We start from the raw sequence: 15,950 nt of genomic DNA, 5'->3' as shown, positions 1-15,950 counted from the left end.
AATCGACATTGTCACCTTAGTAGACCTTTCGCTTTGCGTGCTAACGAGTAGTATAACACAGTTTCAGCCTCGTTTTACAGGTAAAGAGTTCAGGTTTCTCCATAAGTCAGGGTTGCAGCTCATTAATACACTATTTCAGATGTATAGTGAAAAAATCAACATTGTCACCTTAGTAGACCTTTCGCTTTGCCCCTTTAGTACTGAAGAGCTACACTTAGCCTTGCACCCAAATGATGTCACGCATAGCCCTTCCAACAGGTAACATGGCAGCCTCCTAGTGGCATTAGAGTAGCGATACAAAAACGCTCACAGCTTTCTTATAAATGGTCAAACATTTCTTACAGGCTCTCAATATTAGAAGCTACCAACCCATGCATGTATTTACTTTACATTTTCTATTCCTTTAAAATACACTTCAAAGAAGAAGAAAGCCATTAAAGAAAAAGTATTTCAGACATTTGACCTTTCTTTGACCTTGACCCTGTTTGGATGAAGTCCATCAAATCAGTTCATCTTCTAGTTACAATAATAATTCCCTATTAATCTGACAAACATTCAACCACTTGTTCTTGACATATTGTGCATAATGAGCATGTCGGCAGACAGATACACAGAGAAATGATGGACAGACAGACGGATAAATGGATGGACACACAGAGGCACTGGCAACCCACAAATGTAAAAATAACTTGATATGAAAAACTTTGACGAATAAAACGAATTATATTTTATATGACCAAGTGTAAGTACTGGAAAATCAATATAATTATAATGGATACAATCCAGACTGTGTGTGTGTGGTGTGTGTGTGGTACATTTGAACAAATGAGCATGTAAACAAATCAGAAAGCTCTGGGAGAGGTCAGGCCCTTTCGACCAATCACTGCTCACAGTCACCGCCAAGGTAAATCAAGCGTGGGACATTCCAAAGCCTAATTACCAGGTACATCTCAGCAAAAAAGAAACATTTATGGGTAATTATCAGCAGGTGGGGTACTTAATATGGTGGACTAGTGGCCAAAAATGATTTATGCAATTTTTGCCAAGCCAGAAAAACAACCAAAATTGTTTTTCTTGGAGATGAAATGCGATAAATGCATTGGCCCAAGACCTTTGCTTCCATTGCTGATGAGGAGCTGCATAATAGCTTAGAATTGTAATGATATTGAGAATTCTTGAAAAAGGTATTTGTCATGAAGAACAAGATGTTGATATGAAAACAAATGGAGATCATGTCATAGTTTCATCTTTCAAGATGAGTGTGCTGTAAAGAAGAGGAACAGTGGGGATGGTTCCAGGGGCCCAAGCAGAACACCAAATATTCAGAAGAAGGTCAACTACTGGGAAGAATTCCAATGATATGCCTGTTTCATCTCAGCAATCTGATTAATCATTATTATTCTGCCCATGTGATTAACATGGGCAGAATAATAATGATCAGGGATGCAACAGTACTGATATGAGTATTGCATATTGCTCCAATACCATGACCATTTATGCATACTTTGTGCTAATGAACAGACACAAAATGAGTGAGATCTGGACATATTTCATGATTGATGTGGGCAATCAAAGCAGGCAAATCATCGTGAAAATCCCAGGACCAGGTGATACAGCATCTTCCTACAGTATAGGTGACCTGATAAAACATCTTTAACAGAAAACTTAACATGAGGATTCAATTAGAGAAATTAATTAAAGAGTAGTCTAAAGACCACCCTATAGTCCTTACCTAGTGTTTTGGTCTTACAGCTATACAGAAGCACTTTTTCAAACACTGTGCCAAAACTTCAAGAATCCGGAGATAGCTTTGAAATTCTTGCAAGAATCTGGATCATATCTGGAGGACATCTGGAGAAATTTTCACAGTGCCATGATCAGAGAGTACCCAATATGGATTTCATCACATATACTCACTGGCCACTTTATTAGGAACACCCATACACCTGCTATTTGATGCAGTTCTCTAATCAGCCAATCCCTTGACAGCAGCACAGTGCATAAAATCATGCATATACAAATCAAGAGCTTTCTCTTAATGTTCAGTTCAAACATCAGAATGGGAAAAAAATGTGATCTCTGTTACTTTCACTGTGGCATGGATGTTGGTGTCAGATGGATTGGTTTGAGTATTTCAGAAACTGCTGATCTCCTGGGGTTTTCACGCACAACAGTCTCTAGAGTTTACACAGAATGGTGCGGGGGAAAAAAACACTGAGTGAGCAACAGTTCTGTGGGTGGAAACAAATGCCTTGTTGGTAAGAGAGGTCAGGGGAAAATGACCAGATTGGTTCGAGTTGCCAGGAAGAATATTGTAACTTATATAATCATTCTTGGCGGCACGGTGGTGTAATGGTTAGCACTGTCGCCTAACAGCAGGAAGGTTCTGGGTTCGAGCCCAGTGGCTGACGGGGGCCTTTCTGTGTGGAGTTTGTGTGTTCTCTCTGTGCCAGTGTGGGTTTCCTCCGGGTGCTCCGGTTTCCCTCACAGTCCAAAGACATGCAGGTTAGACTAATTGGTGGCTCTAAATTGACCATAGGTGTGAATGTGAGTGTGAATGGTTGTTTGTCTCTATGTGTCAGCCCTGCGATGATCTGGCAACTTGTCCAGGGTGTATCTCACCTCTCATCCATAGTCAACTGGGATAGGCTCCAGTTTGCCCATGACCCTGCACAGGATAAGCGGTTATGGATGATGGATGGATGGATGGATGGATGGATGGATGGATAATCATTGTGCAGATACACAGAACCTTTATTTTTAAATAAATTTCTGAGTGGATAGTATCTCCATCCTTGACTCTTGCATGCTGCATAAATGGGAATAAAAAAATATATATTTTTGAGAGTTAAAATCGACCGCAAAGTTGGCATTTGATCTGCCCCACTGAGCCAGCCATGCCTGAGTCCCTGACGTCACTGCGGTAACCGGTTTTAAGGCCGAGGCCTTTTACAGCTATAGACCAAAGTCATATAAATACAAATTTATGGTGAAAGTAAGAAATACCATTACCGACTTGCTCAACTAAGACTGATTTGACTTCATTGATTGTGGGTTGACTCTCATTAAAACAGGATAGGTGTTATAACTTATGCAACATCCATGTACATGCATGCATTTTCACTGATAAAATGTAAAAGGCTAATTAAATAATCAGATGAACTGAGACAATCACATTCTGAAACAAATTAAATAATCTTATACCGGTAACTTAAATACACAATACATGTTACATGTATTAATCTAAATGCATGTAAAGAACGTGTTGTTTTTGTTGTTTTATTATCCAAATGAGAGTCGGAGCTTACCTGTCTGTGTTCTTGCTTCTTGAAGGCAAATCTTGAGGGTGATTGTTTTGAAACAATCTGACTTTCAGTTGTTCGTTCAGTTCTCCGTTCATTCACTTCTTCCACATAAGGGCGAGATGGCAGCAATATCTACTTTAGAAATAAGACGGTTGCTACACTCATTCTCTCCATACTGTGTATTCCACCATTACTGCTCAGCTCAGGCAATTACTAAAACCCAGGACAGAACGGGATGTCACCGGTTTTAGCAACAACCCTCAGCTCATGCTCCAGGAGGACTGGTGCAGCTGAACTCACACACATCACATCACATTATCTCTAGCCGCTTTATCCTTCTACAGGGTCGCAGGCAAGCTGGAGCCTATCCCAGCTGACTACGGGCGAAAGGCGGGGTACACCCTGGACAAGTCGCCAGGTCATCACAGGGCTGACACATAGACACAGACAACCATTCACACCCACATTCACACCTACGGTCAATTTAGAGTCACCAGTTAACCTAACCTGCATGTCTTTGGACTGTGGGGGAAACCGGAGCACCCGGAGGAAACCCACGCGGACACGGGGAGAACATGCAAACTCCGCACAGAAAGGCCCTCGCCGGCCCTGGGGCTCGAACCCAGGACCTTCTTGCTGTGAGGCGACAGCGCTAACCACTACACCACCGTGCCGCCGTGCAGCTGAACTCACTTTAAAAAAAAAAAACTTTCCTTTTCTTGTTTTATTTTTCTTTAATTGTTGGGACTGCACCCTCTTTCAATACGGGCTTATAGCCAACGCTCCTCAACAGAGCAGAGGTTTCTTACAAGTCTTCAGTAAAATGTGCAGAGCAGAGGAGAGACCACTTCATAGGTGCCCAATGTGCCTGTGAATTTCTCACAAAACGCATCTAAATCTTTGCAGTTTGAACATTCTTGGGCCATGAATGCAACGTAAATCCACCTTCTGTCATGTTGCTGCACCGGCCAAAAACACATCTATGTGGCATAAATTAGCTCAAAATGGAGGATCGGAGTTGCAGTCAGCTCTGTGTTTTAGTATAGCAGAAATGGCAATGAGACTGATAGACTTCCTGGTGTGACATTACGGACGTCAAGGTCATTCACTCAGACCGCTACCTATATAAATCACTTTAATCATAAAAATTACTATTAGATTTATTGTTAATGCTTAAAACTATTCCTGTGCCATTCTTGAGGTCTTAAGGCATTTATAAACAAAAGTGAGGCCATGGCTCTGAATATATGCTTTTACATCCATGGTGAGCAGAAAAGCATCTCAGCATGCAACAGCAGAAGACCACATTGGGTTCCACTCCTGCAATTGATAACAGGAACCTTAGATTCAAGAACAAGTTCCCATTAAAATGGCCAGTGAATATTTGGGTCAGAGTTTGAAATATCTCCCAATTCTGGGGTATTTTGCACAGTGAGACAAAACCCATTCTTCTCCAATGCACCCTTACTCAATCCAAGGTCATTAACATATTAACATAACTAGACAATACATTTCATTTTAAGTTAACTAGCTAATTCTATAAGAAACAAGCAGTGGATGTGTATGGATATGCATTGGCCATTATATCCAACCAGGAAAGATAAACAGAGCTAGACAAAATGTTTCAAGATGCCCTTGATTGATTAATATTAAATATGTTTCTAATTTTCATACCACTATTGGTATCAATATCAGTGAGTAACAGAAACCATGTACTTGTACCCATATCCATGCATAACTAATAATGATGTCAGCAATGATGCTATACTGTATGTAGCTTGTGGAGTTTAAGTTATGTCATAGACTTAACACACAAATATTTTTTCCCTTTTTATTCTTGTTCTTGGCACACATGAACCATATTGCACCATTATTGGTAATGCATATGCAATAAGTCCCTGATGTGGGTGGAGTACAGAAGCATGGCAGGCAAGAGATGACATTCACACACACTTTTATTTTTCTTTCACTTTTCAGCTTTAACGTCTGTTTAGCCACAGATAGACACATCCACACACACAGCTGTGTTCTGGTCTGGGGAGAGTCCTTCTTTCTTCTCTCTCCCTCCTCTTCTGTCCTCCACCATCACTGCAACACACACACACACACACACACACACACACACACACACACACACACACAAACAACATTAATTGACAACAGGTGTATTGACTTTGTCACTCACCTTCCCTGGCCCCACCCTCCATTCACAAACTTATGCTAAGCCATGCCCTGGCTGCTACATACCCCCACCACCCAACTCAGGCCGGGGTGCTGTCCGGCCTGCAGCAGACCCCCCCCCCCGATGGACCAGGAAGTCCGCCACCACCATCTGTGCCCCCGGCTTGCAGACCACCTCGAATTTAAATGGCTGGAGGGTGAGATACCAACAGGTGATCCGCTCATTAGCATCTTTCACTTGGTGGAGCCACTGGAGGGGCACATGGTCTGAACAGAGGGTGAAAGGGTGCCCCAGCAGGTAGTATCAGAGAGTGAGGACCACCCACTTGATGCATCGAGAGCTTGTGGCTGATGTACAGCATGGGATGTTCCTCACCCTCCACCTTCTGGGACAAAATGGCCCCCAGCCCTCTGTCCAATGCGTCTGTCTGCAAAATAAAGGGGAGAGAGAAGTCAGGGGAGTGTAAAAGTGGCCCCACACACAGTGCAGCTTTTACCTTAGAGAAAGCCTGTTGGCACTACTCCATCCACTGGACTGGATCTGGTGCTCTCTGTTTAGTGAAATCAGTCAGCAGGCTGGTGACATCTGAATAATTAGGTATGAACCTACAATAATAGTCAGCCAGCCCCAGGAACTGTGTCATTTCCTTTTTTGGTCTTGGGCCTCAGGCAGGCCACAATTGCTGCAGTCTTGTCAATTTGGGGACACACCTGCCCATGATCCAAGTGGAAACCCAGATACCATACTTCCACCCACCCAAGTGCACACTTTTTCGGGTTAGCTGTGAGACCCACATGCCTCAGTGACTCTAGGACAGCCCTAAGGTGTTCAAGATGGCTCGGCCAATCATTGCTGTACACAATGATGTCATTGAGGTACGCTGCCACATAGGTGGTGTGGGGATGGGGGATCTTGTCCATGAGCCCCTGGAACATAGTGAGAGTCCCAAATAACCTAAAAGGAAGCGTGACAAACTGATGTAATCCAAAAGATGTAGAAAAGGTCATTTTCTCTCGGGGTAGAGGAGTCAAGGGGATTTGTTAAATCCAGTGTCAAATAAATGCAAGCAGCACCTAACCAATCAAGCAACTCATCAATGCGAGGCATTGGGTATGCATCAATTTAGACACCGCATTGACATTTTTATAGTCTACACAGAACTGGACCAACTTGTCAGTCTTGGGTACCCAGACCATTGGGCTGCTCCAGTCACTGTGTGACTCCTTGATAATGCCCATGTCAAGCATAGCCTTGAGTTAATCCCAAACCACCTTTTTTTTGTGTTCGGGTAAGCAGTAAGGGTGGCTATGCACCCCCCCCCCGGGGGGGGGGCATTATGCAATGGCATTATGGGCATCACTCACTTGAGGGGGAGAAGACACAGACATGGAAGAGGGAGATGGGAGGGCACCACGAGTGCAATGGGCTGGCTGGGGAGGAGCAGTGGGGGAACGGGGTGGGGAAGGGATGGGGAGGAGAAGAAATGAGAAGAACCACCACCAGATGGTCATCCGCCAGCTCAATGGTGGACCCACTCTGCCATTCCTTCCAGAAGTTGAGCAATAAACTGTTCCAGTGTCACCAGGTCGATGATCCCCTCAGCATTGCAGTTGTCTGCCCTCAGCCACCACCAGCAGGCATCCCGGAGCTGTTGGCCAAATGCAAACAGCCGGCCGAACTCCTCCAACATCAGCATCCGGAAGCGCTGGCAATGTTGTTCCAGGGAGTGGCCGACATGCTACAGGATGGCTCTCTACAGGTCAGAGTATATGAGCCAGCTGTCAGCGGGGAGCTGCTGCACAGTGAGCTGCGCCTCGACAGTCAGGACCGGGAGTAGGCATGCCGTGCACTGCTCGAGCGGCTACCCCCACGCTTTGGCTGCTTGCTCAAAGAGAGTGATAAAGGCTTCTGGATCATCATGCGGGCCCATCTTTGTGAGGGTGATGTGGGGAGGATCCACTGCAGTGGCAGTTGATGCCCCCGCCGACACAAGCAGATGCCAGAATGCCTGGCGATCTTCCTGCTGGGCCAGATTTAAGGCTTCAAAGAGTTGCTCTTGCTTCTTCCAGTGTGCGTTTGTTGCAGTGACGGTGGAGGATAGAAAAGGAGGGCGAGAGCAGAGAGAAGGAATCACCCCAGACCAGAACACAGCTGTGTGTGTGGATAAACAGATGTTAAAGCTGAAAAGCGAAAGAAAAATAAAAGTGTGTGTGAACATCATCTCTCGCCTGCCATGCTTCTATACTCCACCCACATCAGGGACTTATTACAGTGGTATAGTGTGTGTGTGTGTGTGTGTGTGTGTGTGTGTGTGTGTGTGTGTGTGTGTGTGTGAGCCTGATTCCAAAAAAGTTGGGATGCTGTGTAAGACATAAATAAAAACAGAATGCAATGATTTGCAAATCCTTTCCAACCTATATTCACTTGAATACAATACAAAGACAAGTGTTGCCAGGCAAAACAAACCTTGCCCGGTAGCACTGATTATGAATATGAAGGAAAATATTGTGAAAAAATAGGTACCCTATGGGTACATGTGGTTATTGCTTATAAATAAAATTGTTTTCTGTGCTCGAAATTCTTTTTTTTTTTTTCACCAGCCAGCTGGACTAGTTACCTTCCAAAGTAACTAGCCAAACAGAAAATCAACTAGCCAAAATTTGTTCATGTATGAATTTTACTTCTGTCAAAAATAACGCAAAAGAGAGTAGTTACCATTGTTCATGACCAATGTGCATTTATTTCAAGACCCAAGTATTTTGATACTGTTGTTAAATACATAAATGAGAACAACACAGAGCACCATAATATAATATCAACAAATAATAATATATTGGAAAACTTGGCAACTTGGTGTATGAGTATTGAAAACAAATATACTTACTATCATGACTATAGCACCCAAAATATGTCCAACATGCTTTCTGTATTTAACCATTTATGAGAGAGAAAGCATTAGGGACCAGACAGGAGAGGAGATCAAATGCACTCAAACCACAGTTTATTAATAACAGGGGAAAAGGGAGTTGGGAGAATGTGTGTGAAGTTCAGTGGCAAGAGGACTGAGAGGCAGGTGGGAGCGTGGTGGTGACATTTGAGGTCTCCCATCCAAGTACTGGCCAGACCTGACCCTGCTTAGCTTCTGAGATCAGGCATTGTCAGAGAGGTGTGGCTGTAGGCTAACAGCACTTGGGTTTCAGGCAGTCTTCCAGCAGTAGTCCCTCAGCAGGCTGGAGATCAGGCGAAGGTACAGGAGAGGCAGGCAAGAGGCAGAGTCGACAGGACAGAAGGCAGATCAGGTTACCGGGGCTAGAGAGCAGACAGAGTCAGATGGAACAGAATATCATCAGGAGTCAGAGTAGTAGGAACACAGAGCAGGTTATCACGCTGGAAGTTGCAGATGATCTGACACAGAAGCTTGGGAGGACTGCAGCTTACATACACAGAGGGGGGAAGCAGGTGATCGGCAACAGCCAATGACAGCCACTGGAAGTTAATAAGAGGAAGTGAGTGCGGGCATGGCCGGTAATGCTGAGTGGAGATGTTACCTGAAGAGAGAAGCCCACAGGTAGGACCATGACAGAACCCCCCCCCCTCAAGGGACGGCTCCAGAAGTCCTTAGCCACAGATCCACCAAGACAGGCGGGAGGAGGGGGAATACCGGTGGAGGGTCAGAATTCCTCTGACTGGTCCATGTCCAAGGCCTCAGGATCTGGTTCAGAATCAGACTCAGGGACAGTAACGGTTGGCGCATCGTCATTCCGACCAGGGCCCTTTGGTCGACCCCTCCGGTTGGCTGGCTGGTACGGATGCAGGTGATGAAAGGTGCTGATGAGGGTATGGTCTAAGATTCTCCCAGCAGGAACCCACATCCTCTCCTCAGGACCATAGCCCTCCCAATCCACCAGGTATTGGAGGCCCCTGCCCCTGCGTCGTGACTTCAGCAGTCACCGGACGGAGTAGACCGGGTCACCATCGATGAGACGAGGAGGAGGAGGAGAAGGTGCAGCTGGGACCAGCGGGCTCTCGTGCACTGGCTTAATCTTTGAGACGTGGAAGGTGGGGTGCACTCTCATAGACTTGGGCAGTCGGAGCCGGACAGCAGACTGGCTGATTATCCTCTGGATCGGGAATGGGCTGATGAACCGAGATGCCAGCTTACGAGACTCCACAAGGAGGGGCAGGTCCTTGGCTGACTACCACACCTTCTGGCCCACCCGGTAGGTGGGCGCAGGCATCCTCTGCCGGTTGGCTCCAATGGAGTAGCTGGTGACTGACTTGAGGAGTGCAGCACGGGCTTGAGACCAGGTGTGGCAGCATCGGTGTGCATAGGTCAGGGCAGACGGGCAGGTGACCTCTCCCTCCTGGCTGGGGAACAGGGGTGGTTGGTAGCCATACACGCAGTGGAATGGGGACAGTCCAGTTGCTGAGCTGGTGAGGGAGTTGTGGGAGTATTCCACCCACAGCAGGTGCTCACACCAGGCCCTAGGGTTACGTGACGCCATGCACCGAAGTGCCTTCTCCAACTCCTGGTTAGTCCGCTCTGACTGGCCGTTGGACTGGGGTCGGAATCCGGAGGTGAGGCTGGCAGTGGCCCCGAGTAGGTGACAGAATTCCTTCCAGAACGAGGAGGTGAATTGTGGCCCCCGGTCCGAAACGATGTCCCTGGGCAGCCCATGGATGCGGAAGACCTGCTGCAGGAGGATCTGGGCGGTCTCTTTGGCCGACGGTAGTTTAGGGAGGGGAACAAAGTCTGCCATCTTACTAAAGCGGTCCACAATGGTGAGTATAACAGTCATCCCATTAGAAGGGGGCAGACCTGTAACAAAATCCAGGGAAGTGTGGGACCAGGGTCGCATTGGGACGGGCAGAGGCTGGAGCAAACCGGCAGGAAGCCGGCTGGAGGACTTATTCTGATTACAGGTAGGGCAGGCTCGGACGAAGTCTCGCATATCCCTGCTCATAAAAGACCACCAGAACCGTTGGGCGAGCAGGTGGTAGGTGCGAGTGGAACCAGGGTGGCAGGCTAGACGGGAGTCGTGTCCCCATTGTATAACCTGGGATCGCAGGTCTTCAGGAACAAAGAGGCGACTTGCAGGGCATGCACTGGGGCTGGGTTGGTCACGGAGGGCTTCCCGCACTCGTTCTTCGATGTCCCAGGTCAGAGCAGCAACGATACAGGGGTCAGGTAGGATGGGAGCCGGATCCTTGGAGGGGGCATCATCCTTCTGGAACTGGCAGGAGAGTGCATCAGGCTTGGTGTTGTGAGATCTGGGCTGGTATGAAAGGGTGAAATTGAATCTGGTGAAAAAGAGAGCCCAGCGGGCCTGTCTGGGGTTGAGTCGTTTGGCGGTGCAGATGTATTCCAGATTCTTATGGTCTGTCCAGACCAGGAATGGGACTACGCACCCCTCCAGCCAGTGACACCATTCCTCCAGGGCGAGCTTGACCGCCAGCAGTTCCCGGTTGCCTATGTTGTAATTGCGTTTGGCCAGCGATAGCCGGCGGGAGAAGAATGCACAGGGGTGGAGCTTGTTGTCATCCGCTGATCTCTGTGAGAGCACTGCCCCAACTCCCACATCCGAGGCGTCCACCACAATGATGAATTGCCGCTCCGCATCTGGTATCTGGAGGACGGGAGCAGTGGTGAACCGAGCCTTGAGGGTGGCAAAGGCTTCATTGGCAGCCGGAGTCCAGGTGAAGGGCTGTTTGGTGCTGGTCAAGGCGGTGAGGGGTGATGCAACAGTGCTGTAATTACGAATGAATTTCCTGTAGAAATTTGCGAAGCCCAGGAACTGCTGAAGCTTCTTCCTGCTCTCTGGTACTGGCCATGAAGTCACTGCTGAGACTTTGGCAGGGTCCATCTGGATGCTCACCTCTGCCACAATGTACCCCAGGAACCCCACAGACTTGGCATGAAACTCACACTTCTCTGCCTTGATGAAGAGGGAGTTTTCAAGGAGACGACAGAGCACTTGCTGGACATGCTGGGTGTGTTCGGACAGGGTCTTTGAGAAGATCAGGATGTCTTTGAGGAAAACGAACACGAACTTGTTCAACATATCTCACAGGACATCATTCACCAGAGCCTGGAATACTGCTGGCGCGTTGGTAAGGCCAAACGGCATCACTCGGTATTCATAGCGACCGGTGGGGGTGTTGAATGCGGTCTTCCACTCGTCTCCCTCCCTTATCTGAACCAGGTGGTAGGCATTCCGGAGATCAAGTTTGGTGAAGACCGTGGCTCCCTGGAGCAGCTCGAAGGTGGAGGTAAGCAGTGGGATAGGGTATCGGTTCTTGACGGTGATGTCGTTGAGACCCCTGTAATCGATACAGGGGTGCAGGGATCCATCCTTCTTTCCCACGAAGAAGAACCCAGTGCCGGCGGGAGAAGAGGATGGACGGATGATGCCGGCAGCCAGAGAGTCACTGATGTAGGCCTCCATTGCCTTCCTTTCCAGGGCGGACAGAGAGTAGAGACGGCCCTTGGGTGGTGCAGTGCCTGGGAGGAGATCAATGGTGCAGTTGTAGGGCCGGTGAGGGGGCAAGGAAGTGGCCTTGGCTTTGCTGAATACCTCCTGAAGGCTGTGATAACACACTGGGACATTAGTGAGGTCGGGGGCAGAGCTGGCAGGTGGAGTATGAGAGGTTAGAGTGGCGGCTCGTAAGCAGGTCTGGTGGCAGTCCTTGCCCCATTCTCTTATCGCTCCAGTGGCCCAGTCGAGGTGAGGACTGTGCTGGCGGAGCCATGGATAGCCCAGGATGAGAGGTTGGCTGGGGGAACGGGGCAGGTGAAACTGGATGGTTTCGTGGTGGTTACCAGACAGAGTCATCGGGACAGGGGCAGTGAGGCGGGTGACGGTGCCAAGGAGATGGCCATCCAGCACCCTGGCTGGAACGGGAGAGGATAAATGATGGCTTTGCAGACCCAACTGGCGTACAAGCTCGGTGTCCATGATGTTAGCCTCAGCGCCAGAGTCAACCAGGGCGGCCAGGGTGTGGGTGGAATCCGACAGACGAAGGCAAACTTGGAGCATAGGTTTCTGGCTGGTGGAGGATTGGAGGATCATTGAACCCAGCCGGGCCCCTCCTATGTCTGGCGAGCTTGGGCTTCTCCATGCGCTGATGACTGACTGAGTCTGGCGGGCCCTCTCTCGTCGATGGGTCTGGACCCGGTGGTCAGTGCGGACGGCCAGGGCGATGGCCTCATCGAGTGTCAACGGTTGTTCGTACGAGACCAATTCGTCCTTCATGTAGTCAGCCAGGCTGTGCAGAAAGGAGTCCACCAGCGCCTGCATGTTCCGCTTGCTGCGCTGGGCCAAGGTCCGGAAATCGATCGAGTAGTCAGCCACTGTACGTCTGCCTTGGCGAATACTCATCAGTCCTCCGGATGCCTCTACTGATGACAAGCCCAGGTCGAAGACCTTAATCATCTCCGCTGCAAACAGGGAGAAGGAGGCACACACTGGTGTCTGGCATTCATACTCAGCAGTCCCCCACAGGCGGGCGCGGCCAGTCAGATGAGTGATGACGAAGGCCACCTTCGCTGCGAAGGTTCTGGGCTGCAGGTCGAACAGGAAAGTCCGTGCTTGGTCAGGAAAGCACGGACTTGGGAGGAGTCACTGTCAAAACGCTCCGGACATTGGACCTTGGGTTCCGGGGCATCGAGTGCAGCAGGATCACCTCCCGGAGCTGGCAAGTCAGCGGCAGGTATGACAGGGGCTGATGCAATGAGGGGTGGTTGACTCGGAAGCACAGGGGGTGCTAGGGCAGTGAGCAGCTGGAGTGCTTGGTCCAGTCGTTGTTGCTGTTGACCAAGCTGGATCAGGGCTGCAACGTCGACAGACATCCAACTGACATCTCCTTCGGTGCGCTGCAGCCGGTCTAGGGCAGAGGGTTCAGGCGCTGACTCCATGTCTTTGTCAGATCGTTCTGTCAGGGACCAGACAGGAGAGGAGATCAAATGCACTCAAACCACAGTTTATTAATAACAGGGGAAAAGGGAGTTGGGAGAATGTGTGTGAAGTTCAGTGGCAGGAGGACTGAAAGGCAGGGATGGCTGGTGGGAGCGTGGTGGTGACGTCTCCCATCCAAGTACTGACCAGACCTGACCCTGCTTAACTTCTGAGATCAGACAGGATCAGGCGTTGTCAGAGAGGTGTGGCTGTCAGCTGACAGCACTTAGGTTTCAGGCAGTCTCCCAGCAGTAGTCCCTCAGCAGGCTGGAGATCAGGCGAAGGTACAGGAGAGGCAGGCAAGAGGCAGAGTCGACAGGACAGAAGGCAGATCAGGTTACCGGGGCTGGAGAGCAGACAGAGTCAGATGGAACAGAATATCGTCAGGAGTCGGAGTAGTAGGAACACAGAGCAGGTTATCACGCTGGAAGTTGCAGATGATCTGACACAGAAGCTTGGGAGGACTGCAGCTTAAATACACACAGGAGGGAAGCAGGTGATCGGCAACAGCCAATGACAGCCACTGGAAGTTAATAAGAGGAAGTGAGTGCGGGCGTGGCCGGTAACGCTGAGTGGAGATGTTACCTGAAGAGAGAAGCCCACAGGTAGGACCATGACAAGGAGCTTCATATTGTCTAGGGATCAGCTTGAAAAAAATAATTTATTCCATATAAATCATATCGCAGCCAAGGTCTACCCTGCTCCCACGTTTGCTTATAAGTCCTTTGTCATTTCTCCTCTTCAGACTGAGGTCGCTTTGTCCCAGTCTCTGGCGGTTTCTGTACACCTTTCAGAAAATTCCACATCGCAACGTAGCTTTGGCAGATGTAGATGTAAACAACAACAAAAACACGTGTTTAAATGGGTGACAATGTGGCCACATCTATTGAATTTAATAACGTGATGTGGCAGCAGGGGCGTGGCCAAGCGTCAGTCTGTGAATGGAGGGCGGAGTCAGGGAAGGTAAGTGGTGGAATCATTGCACCTGATGGGGATTAACCTGTGTTTGTGTATCTTCCCCAGTGACTGCACCCTTTAAAAGGAGAGAGAGAGAGAGAGAGAGAGAGAGAGAGAGCAGAGAAAGGGAGCTCTCTCCCCAACCAGAACACGTGTGTGCGTGCGCGCAGCTGGGAAGTGATAAAAGGCTGAAAAGTTAGAAATAAATAGTTCATTGAGAACTCAGTTCTGGCCTGCCATGCGCAGTAGTGAAAAAACTGACAGCCTGACTCGTACACGAGATGATTCGGAATTCTTTGGTAGTTTCCGTCCTGCCGATAAACACATCGATTAACACAGATACGGCACACGCTTAATATGTGGCAGCTTTAGTTAACGGTGTGTCTGAATCTTCGCTTCATATATATTTTTTATTTTCAACTAGCCAGCCGGGCTGGCTAGTGACAGGAATTACCCGCCAAATGAAAAATTAAGTCGCCTCGGGCGACCGGACCACTGCGAATTTCGAGCCCTGTGATACCATGTCCATACAGTAAATATTGCATATATACAGTTAGGTCCAAATATATTTGGACACTGACACAAATTTTGTTTTTTTTACATGTTTACTGAAACATATTCAAGTTATAATTATATAATGAGCATGGACATAAAGTCCAGACTTTCAGCTTTCATTTGAGGGCATTCACATTAAAATTGGATGAAGGGTGTAGGAGTTTCAGCTCCTTAACATGTGCCACCCTGTTTTTAAAGGGACCAAAAGTAATTGGACAATTGACTCAAAGGCTATTTCATGGGCAGGTGTGGGCAATTCCTTCGTTATGTCATTCTCAATTAAGCAGATAAAAGGCCTGGAGTTGATTTGAGGTGTGGTGCTTGCATTTGGAAGATTTTGCTGTGAAGAAAACATGCGGTCCAAGGAGCTCTCCATGCAGGTGAAACAAGCCATCCTTAAGCTGCGAAAACAGAAAAAACCCATCTGAGAAATTGCTACAATATTAGGAGTGGCAAAATCTACAGTTTGGTACATCCTGAGAAAGAAAGAAAGCACTGGTGAACTTATCAATGCAAAAAGACCTGGATGCCCACAGAAGACAACAGTAGTGGATGATCGCAGAATGAAGAGAAACCCCTTCACAACAGCCAACCAAGTGAACAACACTCTCCAGGAAGTAGGCGTATCAATATCCAAATCTACCATAAAGAGAAGACTGCATGAAAGTAAATACAGAGGGTTTACTGCACGGTGCAAGCCACTCATAAGCCTCAAGAATAAAAAGGCTAGATTTGACTTTGCTAAAAAACATCTAAAAAAAAGCCAGCACAGTTCTGGAAGAACATTCTTTGGACAGATGAAACCAAGATCAACCTCTACCAGAATGATGGAAAGAAAAAAGTATGGCGAAGGCGTGGTACAGCTCATGATCCAAAGCATACCACATCTGTAAAACACAATGGAGGCAGTGTGATGGCTTGGGCATGCATGGCTGCCAGTGGCACTGGGTCACTAGTGTTTATTGATGATGTGACACAGGACAGAAGCAGCTGGAT

Source organism: Neoarius graeffei, chromosome 11 (genome assembly GCF_027579695.1).
Source record: "Neoarius graeffei isolate fNeoGra1 chromosome 11, fNeoGra1.pri, whole genome shotgun sequence".
NCBI lineage: Eukaryota > Metazoa > Chordata > Actinopteri > Siluriformes > Ariidae > Neoarius > Neoarius graeffei.
The sequence above is the reverse complement of the archived record's forward strand: the minus strand, read 5'-3'. Positions refer to the sequence as shown.